Source organism: Equus asinus, chromosome 11 (assembly GCF_041296235.1).
Source record: "Equus asinus isolate D_3611 breed Donkey chromosome 11, EquAss-T2T_v2, whole genome shotgun sequence".
Classification (NCBI taxonomy): Eukaryota; Metazoa; Chordata; class Mammalia; order Perissodactyla; family Equidae; genus Equus; species Equus asinus.
In genome coordinates, this window is record NC_091800.1 from 32,658,226 (window position 1) to 32,681,365 (window position 23,140).

Below are 23,140 nucleotides of genomic sequence, written 5' to 3' on the forward strand. Positions count from 1 at the left end.
TGGCTGCAGTTAACCTGCCCTCCCTGAGCCCCAGCCTGGGCATTGACTAGAGACAGGACAAGAGGAAGGAGGAGAGGGAGGGGTAGAATGAGAAGGGAGGAGCAGAAAGAAAGGCAGCTGCACTGCCAGGTGCCTGTGACAGACCCGGGGAGAGGGAAAGGGTGCTGAGGATCCACATCAGGGCGGGGAGTCCCAGAACTCAGTGCACTGACCTGCCTGCTCCCATCCCTGGGCCCTGTCACAGGCACAGAGGTGTTCCCTACCTGGTTACTGAACCTTCCTTATTTGCTTCTCTCCTGCCAGCAGTCCAGCTGGTCACCAGCGGTTATGGCAGAACTCTGTCCTGCAGATTATAAAGCTCAGAGGGGCTGTGGGCACGGTCCCAGCGTGACACTTTACAATCTGTGAGTCGGTGGCATTGGTCTCATAGAACTCCTGAGGTGCTGTTAGGCTCCACATGTCTACTTTGCAAAGGGAGGTCCTATGCAAAGGCACTGACCTTTCTCTGGTATTTACCATGGATGTTTTCCCTTTGCATTCATGGCCCATCCCAGAATGATAAACACCTTAAGAAAGATCAGTAGCTTTGGGACGATTAGCAGAGAAAACATTATAATTCAAAAATTATGATTCTTTGTTCCCAAGCCATCTCCTTTCAAGTATAAGTAGTAACAGATTTAATGTTAAAATAAATGCATAATGAATAACCACACTGAAAGTCTGACGTCACTGGACAAATGAGGACACTATTTTTTTTTTTTTGAGGAAGATTAGCCCTGAGCTAACTGCTGCCAATCCTCCTCTTTTTGCTGAGGAAGACTGGCCGTCAGGTAACATCCGTGCCCATCCTCCTCTACTTTATACGTGGGATGCCTGCCACAGGATGGCGTGCCAAGCAGTGTCATGTCCACACCCAGGATCTGAACTGGTGAACCCCAAGCCACTGAGAAGCGGAACGTGCGCACCTAACTGCTGCACCACTGGGCCAGCCCCAACAGTATTTTTTTTTAAACATTCCCTTATTTATTAAACTCTAGGATTGCCACAACTTTGGGGTGGTTGGTTCAGATGTCTAAGGGATAAAAACTTGGATGAAATGACTTCAGAAGTAGCTCCTCTCATAGCTTCTATGAGACGGGGGTCGTCAGGCTGCACACTTTTTGCATGCCAGGTGCTTAGGGCTTTTCTTAATTTATTACTGACCTACACACCCCAGCTGCTCATTCACCCAGTCATCCACTCAGTGAGCATTACTGAACTCCTCTGCTGTCATCCTCTGTCACATTCGTGTTTTATTTTTTTTCATAGCACATGTCACTCCCTGAGATTATTTTTTATCTACTTGTTTATTTTCTGTCTGTCTCCCCACTAGAATGTAAGCCCCGTGGGGAGCAGGGACTCTGTTGCTCATGTTCACTGCTGACTCCAGAACCTAGAACAGGGCCTGGTGTGAGTAGGAGCAAAATACTTATCGTGCAGGTTAATGCCATCGTCATTATCTTCCATCATCATTGAGAGGCAGGTAGTGCCACACAGCTTGAGTTTAAACCCTGGCTCTGCTGCTAACTAGCTGCATGCTAGGCAAGTTAATTAACCCTCCTGTGCCTCAGTTTCCCCATGTAACCATGGGAGTGTAATAAGGGACACCTTCCCTTCCCATCTATTGAGTTAATATATATAAAGCATTTAGGACAGATTCTACCTATAAATACTTAGTATGCTAGTTATGATTATTGAGTCCAGCCCCAGCCAAAACTGTTTGTCTCCAAACCCCACCCTCACCCCGACCATGGCTGGTCTGGTCTCTTCTCATTTTTAGCTTCATTTGATCAAGGTCCCTGGAGCCCTTAAGCTCTCCCCAGCTTCTCAGAGCCTCCCACTGCACACCCACTGGGAGTATCTCCCAGGGCCGTGCATCATGCTCCAGAATGAGCTTCCAGCTCCTTCACTTCATTTCTCCACCTTCATTTCTCCTGTTGCGTGGAGACCAAAAAAATCTGATCAACAAACTGAACAGAAGTAAGCAAACAATCCCACTATCTCCCTTGAGAAAATAGTCCCTGGGTCCTCCCAAGTTGGCAGTGGAGTGAAAAGCTCAACATAAATAGGGTCACCTGGAGGGCCCAGCCCCATGTCCTCGAGTTCTCCTTTCCCATGGAGACCTCTCGATAATGACCTCAGTCATCACCCAGGGCCTTAAAGGGGTTGGCCAAGTGTAGGCATTGGATTGCCCCCATTTCCCCACACAAGACAGCTGAGGACAGGTTGGAACACTCATCGACTTTCCTAAGGCTCAGGAGGATTAGTGTCTCGGTTCCTGGATGTCATTCTCATGATGCATCCACAGCTGTGTGGGGGAGGAAGAACTTCCTCAACCCGCGCAGGTTCCATGGCTGGGCCTAAGAATTAAACTGACATGAGACAGGTTACCAGGAGAAGAGCATACAAACTTTATTTAATATTTTTACATGTACGGGGGAGTCTTCAAAAGGAAAATGAAGAACTGAAGAAGCCATTAGGCCCAGAAGCTTATATACCCTTTTACACAGAGAATGATAAATTGTGGGGACGTGACAAGACAAAGGAGCTTAGGCCAGGGGCAGTAAATTGTGGGGCCATGACTTGGACTTATATGGGGGAAACTGATGGAAGATGAGTTACGTTAGTGGGTTGGTTTGTACAGATCCATTTTGGCACCATCTCCCTGTCTCCAGTGATAAGAATGGTCTCTTCCTGGTACCAGGAGGGCACCTCTCTCAGGGTAAGGATCATGACCTGCTTTTAGGTAGAAGGGGGAGGTCAGCGAGCCCTTCCTGCACCTGCTGTGTCTCAAGTGCCTTCAGCTCAAGATAATTGACATGCCAAAGCTGCGTGTTTGAGAGTGGCATGTTCTGACCCCCTTCAGCTGGAACACTCTTCCCTCTGTCCTCCTGGTTATTCCATTCGTAGTCTCTGTCTTCAAGTCTCTGTGTAGATCCACTTCCTCCAGGAAACCTTCCCTGACCCAGCAAGTCTGGGTGGGACTCCCCTCCTGTGCCTCCTTCCCAGGTGCCCGCTCATGCAGCATCCTAGTCGCCTGATTCCCTGTCTGAATCCCGGCAGCGAGGCCGCGCCATCTTACTCGAGTCTCTGTCTCCAGCACCAAGCGCAGGGCCCTGCACGGAGCGGACCCTCAGTTACCGTTTGTTGAGCTGCTAACCTAAAATTTATTTCGATTTCAATGCTCAGGTTAGGTGTTTCTTTGCTTCTGGTTGAAAATTCCATTGCTGACATGTTGTTGGAAAATAGATTTCTGTGAAACGTGACAAAATGAAGAGCTTAAGGGAAAAACAGGAAGATTTTCCTCTCCGTCATGTTTCCTGTGGCTGTCAGGCTCTGGCCCCAGACTCTCCTCCATGGTCAACTGCTGCCCTGAGACACTTTCAGGAAGTGAAAAATAATCCTGCTGAACTGTTCCAGCTGAGGGAGGCTGGAACCACCCTGTCATTCACTTGTAAGAATGCGGTTTGCTGGGACAGCTCCTAGTCTGAAGTTAACACCCCCTTAGACAATGGTCAGATGAAAAGATGGTCCTCTCTGAGGAATTCCCTGAGTGCTCACTTGCCACAGCCAGCATGTGGTGACGCCAACCAGAAGGAAAACAGCTTGAGAAGGCCATGCACTGTGATAGCACAACAGATCCTAGCTTGTGCAGTGGCTGTCCTCACTGACTTCACTGCGGAGACGCTGAGAAAAACTCACAGAGCCCCTTGAACAGCAGGGAGTCAGAACATGCTGAATTAAAGGTAGTCTTTCTGAGTACAGACAGAAATGGAAATCATGTATTTTTTTGTGAACATGTAGATGTATTTTATTTGTCAAGAGTAAATATCAATTTTACTTAGAATATTCAAGTCCAAAAAATGAAAAATTATATGCCTATGACTATTAAGAAAAAGTTAGAAACCGTTCGATTGTTCTGAGACTATTAAGGCACTGAATTCAAATATACATTGAGATATGAATTATCTGAATTTTTATATCTTTAATATTCAAATGCTTGTAGTTACTTTCCCTAAAAATATTTTTAGTAAAATGGTTCGACCTTGTTATTTTCCCCTGGAAGACAGAGTTTTAAACAAGTGTGTAATACACCCTGATGAAAACAGTGAGATTACACTGAGGATCGGAGGTACTCGCTGCTAGAAAAAGGGTTTATATACCTGGATGTTTTTACTTTTTAGCATATTTTGTTTCATCACAACAATATATAAATCATGATAAGGCATACTGAAGCCTGGATGGCCATGGTGACATTTAATTTGATACAAAAGTTTTGAAATGTTACCAGTTGGATAATTGTATCAAAATCTTAAGAATTCTATAAAACTATTGAGAGGTTAGAGTTTTAAATACATGATACGTTTTAAAACATATTTCTCCAATTTTTCCTTTCTTATGCACAAAACAAAGATTCATCTTGCAATATAAATGCAATCAGATAGCTATAATATGAATGTTCTGCATTTTCAATGGCACTGACACTTAGCTCTATGGAATAATACACTGCAAAGTGACCATATCTTGGCAGCAGGAGAAATGATCCAGATTCATCGCAAACCAGCAGCTTAAAAACTTATAACAACAATGAATATGTGAGTGATATCATCCACTCTAGCTTACGTATTCACCTTATACTTGAAAGTATTTTCCCATAAATGGCAGTAACTGTGGCCATTTGCCAGATATAGAAAAAGTGACGCAGCAAATAAAAACAGCAAGAAAATCAAAGCATGTATCTAGCATTTTAATAGTTTTTGCTTGTGATAATCTCTGTGATCCGGAACCTTTGTTTTACATCAAGTTGGAGTTTCTTATGGACCTTGTCCATCTTCAGGTTGCCATCCAATGCCACAAAGGACTGGTTCTGGGATATAACGCATTTTTTTAAAAAGTGATATAAGCACATTGTGAAAACATTAAGTAGTACAAAAGGGATCTGGTAAGAATAAATCTCTTTCCAATGGGGATCCTCCAGACTCCAGCCTTCCACATGGGAACTCCTGTTCCAGCTCTTTCAGATATGTTATCTCATTTCATCTTTACTTTATATGTTTTTATTTTTAATGGATTATTTTAAACTAAATGTTAATATTATTTTAAATACTAAATAAATAAATGTTAATTAATTTTAACATGCTAAAAATAAAATTATTCTTTCTCCTTGAAAAATATTAAAAAGTGATAAAGATTTTAAAAATAAGACTGAAATAAATAGAAAAGCAGCAAAATGCTAACAGTTGATGATAGGACTATAGGTGATATTTTGAATTTTTTTAGACTTTTCTAAAAATTCCACCATATACATGTAATATTATATTATTTAAAATCACCCTTTTTAAAAAAGATTTATTGAGGAATTATTGACATACAATAAACTGCACATATTTATGTATACAATCTGGTAAGTTTGGGCATGAATATACACCCATGAAAACATCACCATAATCAAGAAAAAGAATACATCCTCTCTACCTCACACCATATACAAAAATTCATTCAAAATGGATCAAAGACCTAAATGTAAGAGCTAAAACTATAAAACACTTAAACGTCAGCATCATGGCAGAGTGAGCTCTTCCCTTAGTCTCTCCCCACTAAGTTAAAACCAAACAGACATTCATTAACCAACAGAGAATTCCCTACAAGGCACAATAGGACATCTGAGAGAGCCACACAGCCACACATATGAAGTGGGGGCAGGTGCTAGATCCCCAGGAAGCAGTGGGAGGAGATGAGCAGATCCCCTCCACCTCCCCAGTGGCAGTAATCCTAGGTTGCGGGTCCTCACACAGCAGTCTGTGAATGACTGTAAGAGGAGGTAAGAGGGCAGGCAGGCCTGCATGTGAATGCCTTCACTTTCAGAGTTGCAGCCCAGCCTGTAGGAACACTCCACGCTGAGTGGTGTGGATCTGTCACTGCATGAGTGCCACCACCAAACACAGCAACCCAGGAAAACTGCCCATGAGTGCAGAGCTGGCTTGCTCACAAAAGAAAGCGCTCCTCCACTCCCATCTAGCACACCAGATCTGCCAATCCCAAGCCAAGGCACAGCTCTGCACCAGAGCACCTGTGTGTGTGTGTGTGTGTGTGTGTGTGTGTGTGTATGTGACCCATCAAGTGGCTGTAGCCAGTGAGCAAATGTAGAGGGGCCCTATCAGCACAACTTCCAGCAGACACAGCAGGTTCAGAAAACACAGCACCTCCTCTCCCACCACCCCCCTGAGAGACAGCAAGGGGAATCTGTGACCTGCTACTACTACAAATGCCTGAGCAAAGGATAAGTTCATCAAACACCATGAAAAACTACAGTAACAATTCAGAGCAGAAGGAAAATGACAAGTCTCCAGAAACCAATCCTGAAGTCACAGAAATTTACAATCTAAATGACAGAGAATTCAAAATAGTTGTCATAAAGAAACTCAGTGAGTTACAAGAAAACTCAGAAAGATAGTTCAATGAACTCAGGAATAAAATTAATGAGGAGAAGGAATACTTCACCAAAGAGATTGAAAATCTAAAAAGAAAAAAACAAGTAGAAATTTTGGAGAGAAAGAACACAATGAATGAGATTTTTTTAAAAAAAAAATCTAGAAACTTTAAAAAACAGAGCTGAAGTTATGGAGGACAGAATTAGTGATTTAGAGGACAGAAATATAGATATGCAGGTGGAGAAGGAGCAAGAACTAAGACTTTTAAACAATGAAGAAATTCTTCAAGAAATATCCAACTCAATTAGGAAATGCAACATAAGGATTACAGGTATTCCAGAGAGAGAAAGGAGCAGAGAGCTTGTTCAAAGAAATAATTAGAACTTCCCAAACCTGGGGAAAGAATTGGACTTACGAGTACATGAAGTCAATAGAACTCTTAATTACATCAATGCAAAAGACCTTCTCCAAGGCATATAATAGTAAAACTGGCAAAAGTTAATGACAAAGAAAAAATATCAAGAGCAGCAAGGCAGAAGAAAATAACCTACAAAGGAACCCCTATCAAATTTTCAACAGATTTCTTAGCAGAAACCTTACAGGCTAGGAGAGATTGGAATGATATATTCAAAATTCTGAAAGACAAAAACTTTCAGCAAAGAATACTCTATCCAGCAAAACTATCCTTCAGATACAATAGAGAAATAAAGGCTTTCCCGGTTTAACAAAAGTTGAGCGAGTTCATCACCACTAGACCTCCCTTAAAAGAAATGAGGAAGGATGCCCTCATACCTGAAACAAAAAGAAAAAGGTTTACAAAGCCTTGAGCAAGGAGGTAAATAAACAGACAAAATGAGAAAATTGCAGATCTCTATCAGAACAGTTAGCAAACACTTAATTATAACATAAAAGATAAAGGGAAGGAAAACATCAAAAATAACTGTGAACACTTCAATTTAGTCACAAGCCCACAACACAAAACACAATAATTTGTGACAATAATAACTTAGAAGGGGAAGAGGAGGGAGTGGAACCTGCTTAGGCTAATGGAGATAAGAGACTATCAGAAAATTGACTATCTCATCTATAAGATCACAAACTCATGGTAAACACTAAACAAAAAATCAGAGCAGAGTCACAAATCATAAATAAAGAGAAAACTGAGAAAACCATCACAGGAAACCATCAAACTGAAACAGCAATCAGAAATACAAGGGAAGAGAAATAAGGGAAATACAGAACAACCAGAAAACAAGAATTAAATGGCAGTATTAAGCCCTCACATATAACTAATCACCCAAAGTGTAAATGGGTTGAATTCTCCAATCAAAAAAGACACAGAGTGGCTGGATGAATTAAAAAACAAGATCCAAAAATATGCTGCCTCCAGGAAACACATCTCATCTCACAGGCTCAGCTCTCAGCTCACATCTCAGGCAAACACAGGCTCAGAGTGAGGGGATGGAAGACAATACTCCAAGAAAATGGCAAGCAAGACAAAGCAGGTGTTGCCATACTTATATTAGACAAAGCAGAATTCAAGATCAAGAAAAAGCAATGAGAGACAAAAAGTGGCAGAATATAATGACAAAAGGGACATTCCACCAGAGGACATAACATTTATGAATACATATGCACCTAACACAGGAGAACCAAAGTACATAAAGGAACTATTAATAGACCTAAAGGGAGAAATTAACAGCTACACAATAATAGTAGGGGACCTCAAAACCCCACTTACTTCAATGGATAAATCATCGAGATAGAAAATCAACAAAGAAATAGTGGAATTAAACAAAAACTAGACCAGATGGACTTAATAGATATATAGAGAACATTCCAACCCAAAACAGTAGAATATACATTCTTCTCAAGTGCACATGGAACATTCTCAAAGATAGGCCATATGTTGAGAAATAAGGCAAGCATCAATAAATCTAAGCTTGAAATCATATCAAGTATCCTTTCCAATGACAATGCTATGAAACTAAAAATCAACTACAAGAAAAAAAGCTCTGAAAGTTATAAATACATGGAGCCTAAACAATGTGCTGCTGAACAACCATTGGATCAATGAAGAAATCAAAGGAGAAATTGAAAAATATCTGGAGACAAATGAAAATGAAAATACATCATACTAACTCTTACGGGATGCAGCAAAAGCAGTTCTAAGAGGGAAAGTCATAGCAATACAGGCTCACCTCAACAAACAAGAAAAATCTCAAACAATAAATCTTAAACTACACCTAATAGAACTATAAAAAGAAAAACAAACAAGCCCAAAGTCAGCAGAAGCAGAGAAATAATAAAAATTAGAGCAGAAATATATGAAATAGGGACCCAAAAAACATAGAAAGGATCAATTAAACTAGGAGTTGGTTCTTTGAGAAGATAAATAAAATTGACAAACCCTTAGCCAGACTCACTAAGGAAAAAAGAGAGAAGGCTCAAATAAATAAAATTAGAAATGAAAGAGGAGAACTTACAATGGATGCTACAAAAATACAAAGGATTATGAGAGAATACTATGAAAAACTATATACCAACAAACTGGATAACCTAGAAGAAATCAATAAATTCTTAGACTCTTACAACCTCCCAAAACACAATCAAGAAGAAATAGAGAATCTGAATAGACCAAATACAAGTAAAGAGCTTGAAACAGTGATCAAAAAAACCTCCCCAAAACCAAAAGTCCAGTACCAGATGGTTTCTCTGAGGAATTCTTCCAAACATTCAAAGAAGATTTAATACCTATCCTTCTCAAGCTATTACAAAAAATTGAAGAACATGGAATGCTTCCTAACTCATTCTTTGAGGCCAACATAACCCTGATACCAAAACCAGACAAAGACAACACAAAGAAGGAAAATTACAGGTCAATATCACTGATGAACATAGGTGCAAAAATCCTCAACAAAATATTGGCAAACCAAATACAGCAATACGTTAAAAGGATCATACACCATAATCAAGTGGGATTTATACCTGGGACACAGGATGGTTTAACATCTGCAAGTCAATCAATGTGATACACCACATTAACAAAATGAAGAATAAAAATCACATGATCATCTCAATAGATGCAGAGAAAGTATTTGACAAGATCCAACAGCCATTTATGATAAAAACTCTCAATAAAATGGGCATAGAAGGGAAGTATCTCAACATTATAAAGGCCATATATGACAAACTCACAGCTAACATCATACTCAATGGGGAAAAACTGAAAGCCATTCCTCTGAGAACAGGAACAAGACAATGGCACTCACTCTCGCTGCTTCTATTCAACATAGTACTGGAGGTTTTGGCCAGAGCAGTTAGGCAAGAAAAAGAAATAAAAGGAATCCAAATTGGAAAGGAAGAAGTGAAACTCCGGCTGTTTGTGAACAACATGATCCTGTATATAGGAAACCCTAAAGAATCCACCAGAAAACTAATAGAAATAATCAACAACGACAGCAAAGTTGCAGGGTACAAAATCAGCTTACAAAAATCAGTTGCATTTCTATATGCTAATAACAAACTAGCAGAAAGAGAACTCAAGAATACAATCCCATTTACAATCTCAACAAAAAGAATAAAATATCTAGGAATAAATTTAACCAAGGAGATGAAAGACCTATACACTAAAAACTCTAAGATGCTATTGAAAGAAGTCAAAGATGATGTAAAGCAGTCGAAAGACATTCCATGCTCATGGATTGGAAGAATAAACATGGTTAAAATGTCCACATTAATTAAAGCAATCTACAGATTCAATGTAATCCCAATCAGAATCCCTATAACATTCTTCACTGAAATAGAACAAAGAATCTAAAATTTATATGGAACAACAAAACACCCAGAATAGCTAAAGCAATCCTGAGAAAAAAGAACAAAGCTGGAGCCACCACAATCCCTGACTTTGAAGTATACTACAAAGCTATAGTAATCAAAACAGCATGGTACTGGCACAAAAACAGACACACAGATCAATGGAACAGAATTAAAAGCTCAGAAAGAAACCCACACGTCTATGGACTGCTAATTTTTGACGAAGGAGCCAAGAAGATACAACGGAGAAAGGAAAGTCTCTTCAATAAATAGTGTTGGGAAAACTGGACAGCCACATGCAAAAGGATGAAAGTAAATCATTATATTACACCATACACAGAAATTAACTCAAAATCAAATGAAGACTTGAATGTAAGACCTGAAACCATAAAAGTTCTAGAAGGAAATATAGGCAAAACACTCTTTGACGTCAGTCTTAGTGGCATCTTTTCGAATACTATGTCTACTCAGACAAGGGAAGCAAAAGAAAAAATAAACAAATGAAACTACATCAGACTAAAGAACTTCTGCAAGGCAAAGGAAACCATGAACAAAACGAAAAGACAACCCACCAACTGGGAGAAGATATTTGCAAATCATATATCCAACAAGGGGTTAATTTCCAAAATATGTAAAGAACTCATACAACTCAACAACAAAAAACAAAAACCTCAATCAAAAAACAGGCAGAGGATATGAACAGATATTTTTAAAAAGAAGATTTACAGATGGCCAACAGGCATATGAAAAGATGTTCAACATCACTAATCATCAGGGAAATGCAAATCAAAACTACAATGAGGGGCCAACCCCATGGCCGAGTGGTTAAGCTTGCGCACTCCACTTCGGTGCCCCAGGGTTTCACCAGTTTGGATCCTGGGTGCAGACATCACACTGCTCATAAGGTCACATTGGGGTGGCATCCCGCATGCCACAACTAGAAGGATCCACAACTAAAATATACAACTATGTACTTGGGGGATTTGGGGAGAAAAAGCAGGAAAAAAAAAGAAGATTGGCAATAGTTGTTAGCTCAGGTGCCAATCTTTAAAAAAAAAAAAAAAACACTACAATGAAGTATCACCTTACACCTGTCAGAATGGCTATAATTATGAAGACAAAAAATTAACACATGTTGGAGAGGATGTGGAGAAAAGGGAACCCTCATACACTGCTGGTGGGAATGTAAACTGGTGAAGCCACTATGGGAAACAGTATGGAGATTTCTCAAAAAATTAAAAATAGAAATACCATATGATCCAGCTATCCCACACTTGGGTATTTATCCAAAGAACTTGAAATTAACAATTCAAAGAGACTCACGCATCCCCATGTTCATTGCAGCACTATTCACAATAGTCAATATGTGGAAGCAACCCAAGTGCCCATCAACTGATGAATGGATAAAGAAGATGTGGTATATATGTATATATATATATATATATATATATACAATGGAATATTACTCAGCTATAACAAAAAGACAAAATTGTGCCATTTGCAACTACATGGACGGACCTTGAGGGTATTATGTTAAGGGAAATAAGCCAGACAGAAACAGACAAACACTGCATGATTCAGTCATATGTGGAAGATAAACAAACACAAGGATAAAGAAAACAGATTAGTGGTTACCAGAGGGGAAGGGTGTTGGGGGGTGGGCAAAAGGGGTAAAGGGACACATATATATAGTGACAGATAAAAATTAGATTATTTGTGATGAGCGTGTGCAGTCTATACAGAAACTGATAAAAAATAATGTACAGCTGAAATTACACAATGTTATAAACCAATATGACCTCAATAAAATAATTGGAAAAAAACTATAAAACACTTAGAAGAAAGCATAAGTGCAAATCTTCGTGACCTTGGATTAGGAAATGGTTTCTTAGACATGACACCAAAAACATAAGCAACAAAAGAAAATATAAGTAAATTGAACTTCATCAAAATTAAAAACTTTTGTGCTTCAAAGGCCACTACAGGAAGGTGAAAAGATAACCAACAGAATTGGAGAAAATGTTTGCAAATCATATATCTTATAAAGAAATTGCATCCAGCATATATCAAGGTCTTTGACATTTCAACAGTAAAACAACCCAATTTAAAAATGGGCAAAGCATTTGAAAAGACGTTTCTTCAAAGAAGATTTATAGATGGCCAATAAGCACATGAAAATATGTTTTACATCATTAGCGATTAGGAAAATCAGTCAACACTTTAGACCCCTAGGGTGGCTATAATGGAAAAGACAGATGTTAACACATTAGCAAGGATGTGGAAAAAATGGACACTAAGTTATAACCAGTTTTTACTACTAAAAACAAAGCTGATATGAACATTTGTGTATGAATCTCTCCTAGCAATGTCTTTCAAAGAGAGAAGTTTTTAATTTTGATGAAGTCCAGTTTATCCATTTTTTTTGTTTAAAAATCTTGCTTTGGGTACTTTATATAAGAAATCTTTGCCTATCCCAAGATCTCAAAGATCTTATGTTTTCTTCTAGGAGTTTTATCATTTTTCATTCAGATCTGTCCTTGTACACATGGGTATCCAGTTGTTCCCACACTCTTTGTTGGAAAGACTATCCCTCTAGTACTCTCAGGTAGTTCTTTTCCCACCCTTGGCTATTTTCCTCACATACGTGCTTCAGTACTCAGTGCTCATTGAAAGAACTCAGTTCTCTCTCTGAGCTGCTTTCTCTCCTCTTGGTTTCCCCAAACTCTCAGATCCATCTCCTCAATTCAGAGAGACTGCCAATCTCTGCCTCAGTTTCCCTCCCAGTGCTGCAGCCTGAAAATTCTTTCTAGATGATAAACTGGGGCAATCATAGGCCTCACCTTGTTTATTTGCCCTATCTCAGGGATCACCATCCTTCCTTGCCTGATCTGATAGCCAATGTCCTAAAAACCATTGTTTCATTTTGTCTGTTTTCTGTTGTTTCATTCCCACAAGGGGGTTATTCTTGTCCCTCTTACTCCATCTTGGCAAGACATGGAAATTTAAGTAAGTTTTTTTTAATTGACTGCCGGATCTTGAGAGTAAATATAAGGAAGCCAATCTCCTCTGGAAGCTCAATTGCTTAACTGAGTTCCAAGTGTAGAAAGTTGGGGCAAATACTGACAGTAGGCATCGAAGGGCATGTCACCCTTACTTTGCAGAAACATGGCACCATTTTGTAGAGAGAAAATGCTCACAGTGGCATATCTAAAGATTGCTATAAAACTGCCTTCTCTGAAGTTCCTAAAACCTTCTAATGGTTCCTTTCTCTTCCCTTGTCAAAATTCTACTCAAATTTCAAGGGAAGCTTCTTTCCCAGGATCTTGTAGCTAGAGGACTAACCATTATACCCAAACTTCGGCCTAAGGCCTGCAGTGTTTTCCCACAGGAATCTAAATCTAAACTAAATAAATGAATAACCAAATAATACACACACATAGAATAAATATAGATAAAATATACACTTTAAATGGTGTATCCTGAGGCATGTTGCAATCCCTGGTTTTTCAGCTCTTGCTCTCTAGTTGCACACGCTCCCTTCTGCTCCTCACATGTCTCTCCTCTGTTTTCTTCCTGGTTCTTCCTCCTCTCCTTCCTAATCCTTAGGGAACCCTGGAAGAACTCACAGGAATTTTTCACCCCAGCTCAGAGTTCCTAGACAGCTTTGGACTCTGCCCTACAAGCCAAGACAAAGAGCAATGAAAATTAAAACTCACTTTTAACTAGATTGCTGGCGTTTTTACTTTTAATATACTAGTACGTTGACTGCTTATTTTGGCTCAGGTTGAAAGATCAACCTCTATCTGAGACAAGAAAGGTAAATAACCTTTGGGGATGGAATACCGTCTGCCTGGTGTTTTATAAATGTCTGCAGAATGAGCAGTCCTCATGGACCCATCATAACAGGGACCCATTATAACAGGATGGTTATAAAGGGACCCAACCTCCCTTTGTAACCATCCTGTTGGGCTAGTTCTTCTCCTGCCCTGGATGAAAACTCAGGCAGGCCTCAGGATTTTTATGGCCACTGCTGGGTAATACAAAGTTCTCCAGTGGTAAATCAGAATGTCCAGTAACGTCTTGCAATAGTCAAAAGGTCAACTTCATTTAAAGGCCCAGTTACTACCCTTCCCCTCAGCTCAGGCTTGTCACCCGCAGCAAGCCTATAGCATAGAAAGGAGATATGATTACTATTTCTCTTCTCCTCATCTGTTTTCCAGTTTTGCTCATCTTACTCCTCCTTCACTACCATTGCTAACCATCATTTCTGACGCCTCCTGAGTCAATGGGTGGGAGGCTATGGAGGAGGGAGGAAAAGAAGGAAAGTCCCTCCTTGTCAGGTGCTGTCATAAGCTGGCGCTGCTCCGTCTGGGATGAGGAGGTGTTGAAAGTGGTCCTTCTTTCATGGGGCAAGTGTGGGTTCTCAGTAGATACCCCCAATCAATGGGGCACTCTCTTGCAGTCCCCTTGACAAGAACATGTTCATCTGTCATCTAGTTGGTCCTTGACTCTTCTCTGCCAAAGCCTTTCCAAGGTGGCCTTCTCTGGGACAAGACCCAAGACAGGCCTGTACCTGAAGGAAAGGAGGCTGAAGCAATGAGCTAGCTGGGGAAGGACACCACAGACTGAGGGAAGAGTGAGCACAAAGGCCTGAAGAGGGAACACACTGAGAAAGTCTGAGGAACAGCAAGGAGGGAGCACAGTGAGCAAGGGGGGTATTGGGAGGAGATGAGGGCAGGGAATAGCAGGGACTGAAGCACGTGGAGCCTCGCAGGCCAGGACCTCAGTTTCACTCTGGGTGGGGTGGATGGGAAGCCATGGGGGGGTTTTGATGGGAGGAGTGGCATGACCTGACTTTAGCTTTAAAACAATCAATGTAGCCACTGTGTGGAGGATAGAACTGGGGGGAAGTAGAACCAGGAAAGGCTGGCTGTATGGAGATTAACCAGGAGGCTTTGCAATAATTCAGGTAAGAAAAGATGGTGGCTTGGACCAGTGTGGAAGTGCTGGAGGTAATGAGCGGTGGACGGGGTAATATTTTGAAGGTAGAATCAGTGGATCCATGACAGATTGGATCAGAAGTATGAGAGAAAGAGAAGAATCAAAGCTGACTCCAAAGTTTTGGCCTTGACAAGTGGAAGGAGAGAGCTTGCCTGAAGAAGCCCGCGCATTTGGGATAGAGATGGAATCAGGAGATTGTTTGGGCCTGCTAATGTTGAGATCATATTGGATCCCAACTGGCATCAAGCAGGCAGTTAGCTGCATGAGTCTGGAGTTCAGGAAGGGGATGAGGCTGGAGATACCAGTCCTGGAGTCATCAGCATATAGATGCCATTTACAGTCCCGAGCTTGAGTTAATCAAAAGGGAATGAAGGTGGATAAAGAGAAGAGGTCCAAGGGCTAAGCCTGGGGCCTCCAACCTTAAGATATGGAGATGTAGGGAAACCACAAAGACACTGAGAAGAGCAACCCATAGGGAGGAGAACCAGCAGTATCTCAAGAGCCAGTATGAAGTAAGCCTTCAGCAATGACCAACAGTGTCAAATGCTGCCAACGTCAAGAAGAGGCATAGACCATTGGTAACGTGGGGGTCATTGGCGACCTTGACAATGGCCATTTTGGCAGAGGGGTAAAGACTGATTTAAATGTGGCCAGAAGAGAATGAGAGGAAAGGAAGTAGAGACAGTATATAAGACAAATCTTTTGAGGACTTTAAAGGATGAAACAGAGGCAGTAGCTGGAGGGAGATATGGAGTCAATGGAAGTTCTATGTGTTTTTAAGATAGGAGACATTAGAGCATGTTTGCATGCTAATTGGAATAATGCGAGAGAGAGAGAGAGAGAGAGAGAGAGAGAGAGAGAGAGAGAGAGAAAGGAGAGAGAATTGCCAGAGAGAAGTGCTTAGGTGGACAAGAAAGGGTTAGATAGATCTGGTGAACATCCAAGGGGTTGCCCCTAGATCGTGGTCTAATTACAGGAAGGGGGGCAGAGTAAATGGGCAACAACACAAGCAACACAAGCAGGATGATGAAGGGAGCTTGTGGAAGTTCTGTTCATTTTCTCAGTGAAATATGGAGCGAGGTCATCAGCAGAGAGTGAGGAGGGAGAAGAGGTTGGAGGAAAGAGAAGCTGTGTAATAGCGGTTTAGGAGAGTGGAAAATGAAATCAGAGTGCCAGGCAAAACCAAGGGCCCACTTGAGGTCACTAGTCATAGAGTTCAGTGAAACCAGCCAGCGAGGTTGTATGCATTTCTCCAGGCACTTCAGCAACCGAGAGCAGAAGCGGAGTAGAGACACAGACATCAAAGAAAAACAAAGTAAGATAAAATTCCTTTTGTTTTGTGAGGAAGATTCGCCCTGAGCTAACATCTGTGCCAGTCTTCCTCTACTTTGTATGTGATATGCCTCCACAGCATGGCTGATGAGTGGAGTAGGTCCACCCAGGATCCAAACCTGCGAACCCAGGGCCGCCGAAGTGGAGCATGCAGAACCTTAACCACTGAGCCACATGGCCGACCCCCAAATTCCATTTCCTGAAAATTCACTTTAATAGTGAAGGTGTGTAAAGTATCCTCAAAATACCAGGGAAAAGTGAAACAGAAACTCTCGCATGTATCTGGTAAGTGTGTAAATTGGTGCAATTAACTTCAGAAATTATTTCCTGAGTCTTAAAAATATTCACTTTGCCTTTCTAGGAATCTGTTCTAAAAAGGTAAAAACTAAGAAAAAATGTGCACAAAAATATTTGTGTATTATTGACACTTGTGAAAAATGGAAATAACTAAATTATTAACATTTGGAGATTGGTAACATAAATAACAGGGTAACATCCATGAATTCATTGAAATGGAAGTTTACAAAGAGTCCTTACAATATGAAAAAAATCCTTAAGATATAAAGTTATGCAGCAAAAATAAGCAGGATAAAATACAGTTTTAAAAGTCACAGAGAGGGGCCGGCTCCGTGGCCAAGCGGTTAAGTTTGTGCTTTCTGCTGCCGTGGCCTAGGGTTCGGATCTTGGGCACGAACATGGCACCGCTCGTCAGGCCATGTTGAGGCGGTGTCCCACATCCCACAGCTGGGAGGACCTGCAACTAAGATATACAACCGTGTACAGGGGGGGTTGGGGAGATAAAGCAGAAAAAAAAAAAAAAGATTGGCAACAGTTGTTAGCCCAGGTGCCAATCTTTAAAAAAAAAAAAAAATTAAAAAAAAGTCACAGGGAAAATTCCAAAATGTTGAGTGTAATTATCTTTGGGTAGTAGGATTATAGATGAGTTTCATTTTCTTCTTTATTTTTTTCTGTATTTCCCAAAATGGGTATGTATTTCTGTCAGATCAGAGCAAAAATACTATGTTTAAAAATAGGGTCCTTCCTGAAAGCAGGAGGATGGACTTGAAAGCACTGGGGTTCCTTCCAGTCCTGGGGTTCACAAGGAGACTCCACAGTCTCACATTTCAGACTGTGCAAATTCAAGGCGCAGGCAAAAATTCCCTCCCAAGTGGTCTCAATTTACCTCATTAGAGATGAACACTCTAAAGCTTTAACCTGAAGATAAAATGGAGTAATTCACTTACAACGAACTGTTCAAGGTGTAATAACAGATTCTTATCCCAGAATGATTAGCATCTCCTAAAGCCCTCCTTTCAAGACTTGCCCCAGCCCTCCTTAGAATTTGGATATGGGCTTCTGGACTTGGGAACATCAAGACTCCAGCAGATGTCCTAACTAACGTTTGTAAAATTCCTTTACCTATAAATTCAGCAAAGCAAACATTGGAATGCATCAAAAGGAACCTCTACTAATGTATCAGTCAGCTATTACTACCTAACAAACACCCAGGGAGTGTCAATGACACACAATAATAAGCATGCATTCCCCTCATGCATTTGTGTGTTGGCTGGAGCCCATCTGATGCAGGCTAAGCTTGGCTAGGCAACTCTAAGCTGCAAATTGGGACCAAATCTGTCCCATGTGTCTCTTATGCTCCTTAGACAAGTGGGCTACCTTAGCATGTTCTCTGATGATGGCAAATGCATAAAAAAATAAGGCCACCATGCAAGTACATGTCAAGTCCCTCTTGTATGTCTGTTGACAGCCCATTGGCCAAAACAAGTTGCGTGGCCAGCCCAAAGTCAGGAAGAAATAAACCATCTCTAATGGAAGGAACCGCAGAATCCCATGGAAAGAGTGTGAATACAGGGAGGAGTGAAGAATTGGAGCCAATAAATCAATCTACCATAAGGAGTAAAGAAGGAAAAACAAAGAAAATGCAAACATGGAAGGTGGAAATTACTTTACAAAGAGCAAATTCCTCAGTTAATATCTAATCACAGACAGCTCCTATTCCCAGTTACTTTCTCAACCCCTATTGAACCCAACCCCAAAGCCCCAATATTCAGTCCTTGAGCATTTCCTCAGAGGAGAGACTGGAGGCAGAGACTAGGCCTAGAAGGATCAGCAGGTTAACGGACATCATCCTGGGGAAAAAACAGGAACCTTGGCTTTTCTCTAACCGGGGAACAGCAGAGGCTGAAGCCTCTCCTAGCCCTCTAAGCCAGCTGCAAGGCCGTCCGGTCTGCGCTGCACCCCAAAGCCCCATCATGGTGATGAGGAAGCAGTCTGGAGGGTTCATTTCTCCAATCTTTCCAGGAAGCTGGAGGATGAAGCCTGAGCTATGGGCTATTAGACTTGTTCTAAATGAGAGATTTGGGAATTCTGTCATCACCAAGGGGACCACCATTCACCTGAAACACAAAAAAAGAACATGCAATAACAGCATTAGACTATGCTTAATGCAACCTGAAAATTTCTTCCTCCCCCTCCCCCATGCCTTCCTCTCCCTCTCCTTACTCTTTGCAAGGCCACTTCCAAAGGTGACGTGGACTTTCAACACGGGCCCTGAAGCAGTCCAACCACACAGCTTGGGGCTCAGAGACGGACCACAGTAATGCTTTGCATTCCAACACCTGTCGTTCACAAAAGTCAGGAGTTCCACCTCCTGCTGTGAAACGCGGTGGTTAAGAGCACTGGACTTTGGAACAGACAGGCCTGAATGGAAACCTGCGTCCTCCTCTTCCCCACCATGTGACCTTAGGCAAATTGCTTAACCCCTCAGTTTCCTCATGGGTAAAGTGGGGACAATAAAAGTAGCTACCTCATAGGACTATTTGTGGATATTGCGAGATAAAATATGAAAGTGTTTGGTACAGTGCCTGCCACACAGTAATTGCTCAATAAAGTGTAGCTCTAATAACTTGATATGGAAACTGCAAACCTCCAGCAAGAAGACATCCAATCCTTATGAACTCCGAGGAGCAGGAACCTGCGTCATGAATCTCATGCCCACATTCCCCATCTCTGAGATAAAAGGAAAGTATTCAGGCCAGTTTGGAGCTAACCACTCCTGGGTACTCAAACGTGATGATGGATATTTTTGTAGTCTGAGCAATAACATGCAAAAACGCAGGTGTCTGTGGCCAGCGAACTTAAATGTGAAACAACAATCACCCAGCGATAAGCTGGGAACACCTGTTGGTATCTGTTAGAGGCCGCCACATGGCACAAACTAGCTCTTTCCTTCTGCATCACTGGGTGGATAGATAAACTTTTTCATGCTGCTGGTTAAGATACTAGTTGTCATCATGACTCCATTTTCAGAATAAATCATGCCTTCTTTTGGTAAATTTGATGTATTTCCTAGCACCCTTGATTCAATTTGATAAGGATGTGTGGAATATTTACACTGTGGCAGGTATTGTGGGTATTTAAAAGACAGACAGAAAGAAAAAAAGCATTTTTTGAATTCTTGCTATGATAAACAACCTTTTGGGTGTTTATAACCCCCTGCTCTACTTTGTTTAAGGAGGGTGGATCCAGAGGAAGATCATTTGTGTAACCAGGAGCAAGTAACGCTTCATGTAAGAAAAACGGGCCCGTTTCAGCGGCCTAAGACAACAGAAGTTGATTTCTCACTGCTGCATCAGCCCAGTGCCATGTTCCTGGTCTGCATACAGCTTCCTTCCATGGGGTGATTCAGGTGTCCAGGCTCCTTCCATCTCATGGACCTGCCATCCCTTATGGCCTCAAAGTCCCCTGGCACCCAAACTGCGGAGGGCAAGAGAGAGTACGGATAAAACCCACCCACTTCTTAAAAGCCCCCTCCCAGAAGCAACATCCCAGAAGCATCACTTCTACTCACATTCTACTGGCAAGAATTAACACATGGCCACTCCTGGATACTAGGAAAGCAGGAAAATGTAATCCTTGTTCCTGCTGGGACAGCAACAATTCCACACTGTGGAAAGGGAAGCGTAAAGTTTTGGTAAAGAGCAGCTACCTATGTGTATGCATGCTAATACATCACTGTATTTCTCTGTGCCTATTTCCCCACACGGACCCGAGCTCCATAAGAGCAGGGATGTGTTTTGTTCATTGTAGAATCCCCAGCTGGTGATGATGCCTGAACTGAACCTTGAAGCAGTTATCCAGGTACAGAGGTTAGAGAAAGGCAGGCCATGCCAAGGGGGTGGATGGAATGTGAAAAAGTGGGAAGTGTCAGGGTGTGGTGGGTTTGGAGAGCCGCAGTTGCCTACTCAGGCAGGAGAGGAGAGTAGGGTCTGGCCAGGGCATGACAGGAGCCTGGGGGCAGGGCCCAGAATGGGCAGGCTCCTTAGCCTCAGGCTAGGAAGTTGAAATCTAACCATAAGTACCATACAACGCAGAAATTCCACTCCTAGGTATATACGCAAAAGACATGAAAAGTATGTCCACATGGAAATCTGTACATAAATGTTCATAGCAGCATTGTTCATAGTAACCAAAAAGTAGAGACAACCAAAATGTCCTTCAATAAGTGAATGGATAGACAAAATGAAATAAACAAAATGAATACACAAATGAATTATAAACAATGAAATATTAATCAGCCATAAAAAGGAATGAAGTGCTGATTCATGCTACAACTAGGGTGAACCTTGAAAACATTATGATAAGTGAAAGAGGCCACACACGAAAGACCACATATTGGATGGTTCCATTTGTACGAAATGTGCAGAAAAGACAAATCCAGAGAGACAGAAGTGGATTTTGCCAGAGATCGGAGGGAAAGGGGAATGGGGAGTTAGCATTAGCGGGTACAGGGCTTCTCTGCGGGCAGATGACAATGTTCTAGAATTAGATAGTGGTGATGGTTGCACAACTCTGTGAATATATGAAAAACAACAGAATTGTATGCTTTAAAAGGGTGAACTCTGTGGTACGTGAATTATATCTCAATAAAGCTGTTATTTGAAAAATCTATCCTTAAGACAATGCGGAAGCATGAAAGAGTTTTAAGCCAGTGATCATGATGTGCTTGGATATCCCATTGGTGGTTCTGTTAACAACGGATTGTAGAGGATGGAGAACAGAGCATTGAGATTGGTAATCCAGTGAATGCAGCAGGAGCTGAACTAAGGTGGTTAACACTGGGTCAAAGGGTAGAAAAAATGGAGAGAGCACAAAACCAGCTTTGCAGCTCTCCCTGTAAAACCACAAAGTTAAGCTATGCAAGCAAAACACGCATAGCCCATGAGAAGTACCAGGCCTGCTTCTAACCCCATTTCATACCTTTAAGGAGCTGCTAGGTAGCTCATGCTGCTGGCACAGGAATTCACCTCCAGGGAGTTAGTCTTTTCAGCTTCAAAACACGGAGCAAGTTTCCAACGTTCTCACCCCTGCTAATCTGGGTTGAGAAATACTGGCTGCTGGCTTTGTGGTTGACCTTTGGTCATTTTTCTTTTAAAATGTTAATAAATAAATGCATATTTCAGAAAGCTATGCTTATCTTGGAATGTCTCCCACTCAAGCAGAGAGTGACGTTTTGTGAGTTAGTAAATGAGAGACACAGGCAATTAATTTAGTACCAAATTTGATGCCCTTGTCCTACAGCAAACTGCACAACTCAGTTGGGTTCCACAAATATCTGCTGCAATGACGGAGGGATGCATGTGCGTCCCTGGGGGGTGGGAAGAGACCATGGAGTCTTCCTAGAGGGACAGCTTCCAGTCGGGGTGGACCCCACCGTCTGTGGGTCCTGAGCTTGGCCTTGCATCCATCAGCCCGTGGAGTAACTTTCCCTGGGTGGAGAACACAATGCACACGCAGAGCTGGAGGGCAGGGGAGGAGGAGCTGGGATATCGGAGATGGACCAAAGAAGAAGACTTTTCAGGTAAAATCCCAAGACTAGAAAACAGGAGAGTCCAATCTATAGCGGCCTTTGGGAGGCTGTTGACTGTGATGGGCCCCAAGAGAGCCTCTTGGGGTGCTAAAAATGTTCTATATTCTTAGTTGGATGGTCACTGCGGGACAGAGAGAGAGAGAAAGAGAGAGTGTGTGTCTTTAAGATTACATCAAAAAAACAAAATAGAACCCTAGGCCTGCTGCAGTAACTGGACTTAGTCATCCTTTTTTTCGTTGCACACAAAATTATCCACTTCGTGCTTCCCATTTACAAACGTTTTCATCTTCGTGATCTCATTTATTTCTCTTAATAAGCCTCAGATTAATTAGGACACCTATTTTATGCCAGAAACTAAAACTCAAATGGATTAAACTAACTTTCCCCAAATCATCCAACTAGAAAGTGGCAGAGCCGGGATTTGAGTCGGTTCTCCTAGCTTGTAGTTCAGCTCTGTTCCCATTATTCCAAGCTGGTTTCAAAATTGGGAGCTGTTAATTTCATTTTCTAACTGTATTTTGTGCCCAAGAGGCGCAAGAAGCATCTCTTAGCTGCTTCTAACATGAACTCCTTTCAACTAGGTTCAGCCAAGCCTCTATCTGCCGAGTGCCAGGAACAAACCAACTCTTAGAGG

At 41.6% G+C, this 23,140-nt stretch overlaps 1 long non-coding RNA gene across 1 annotated transcript; it reads right to left on the reverse strand.

The window, feature by feature from the left end:
* Window positions 1–18,565: 18,565 nt before the first annotated feature.
* Window positions 18,566–20,492, reverse strand: LOC123289667 (uncharacterized). Its single transcript, XR_006533726.2, has 2 exons — window positions 19,140–20,492; window positions 18,566–19,033 (listed from the first exon to the last, which is right to left on the reverse strand). It is a non-coding gene; the product is annotated as an uncharacterized lncRNA (long non-coding RNA).
* Between the last annotated feature and the right edge of the window lie 2,648 nt (window positions 20,493–23,140).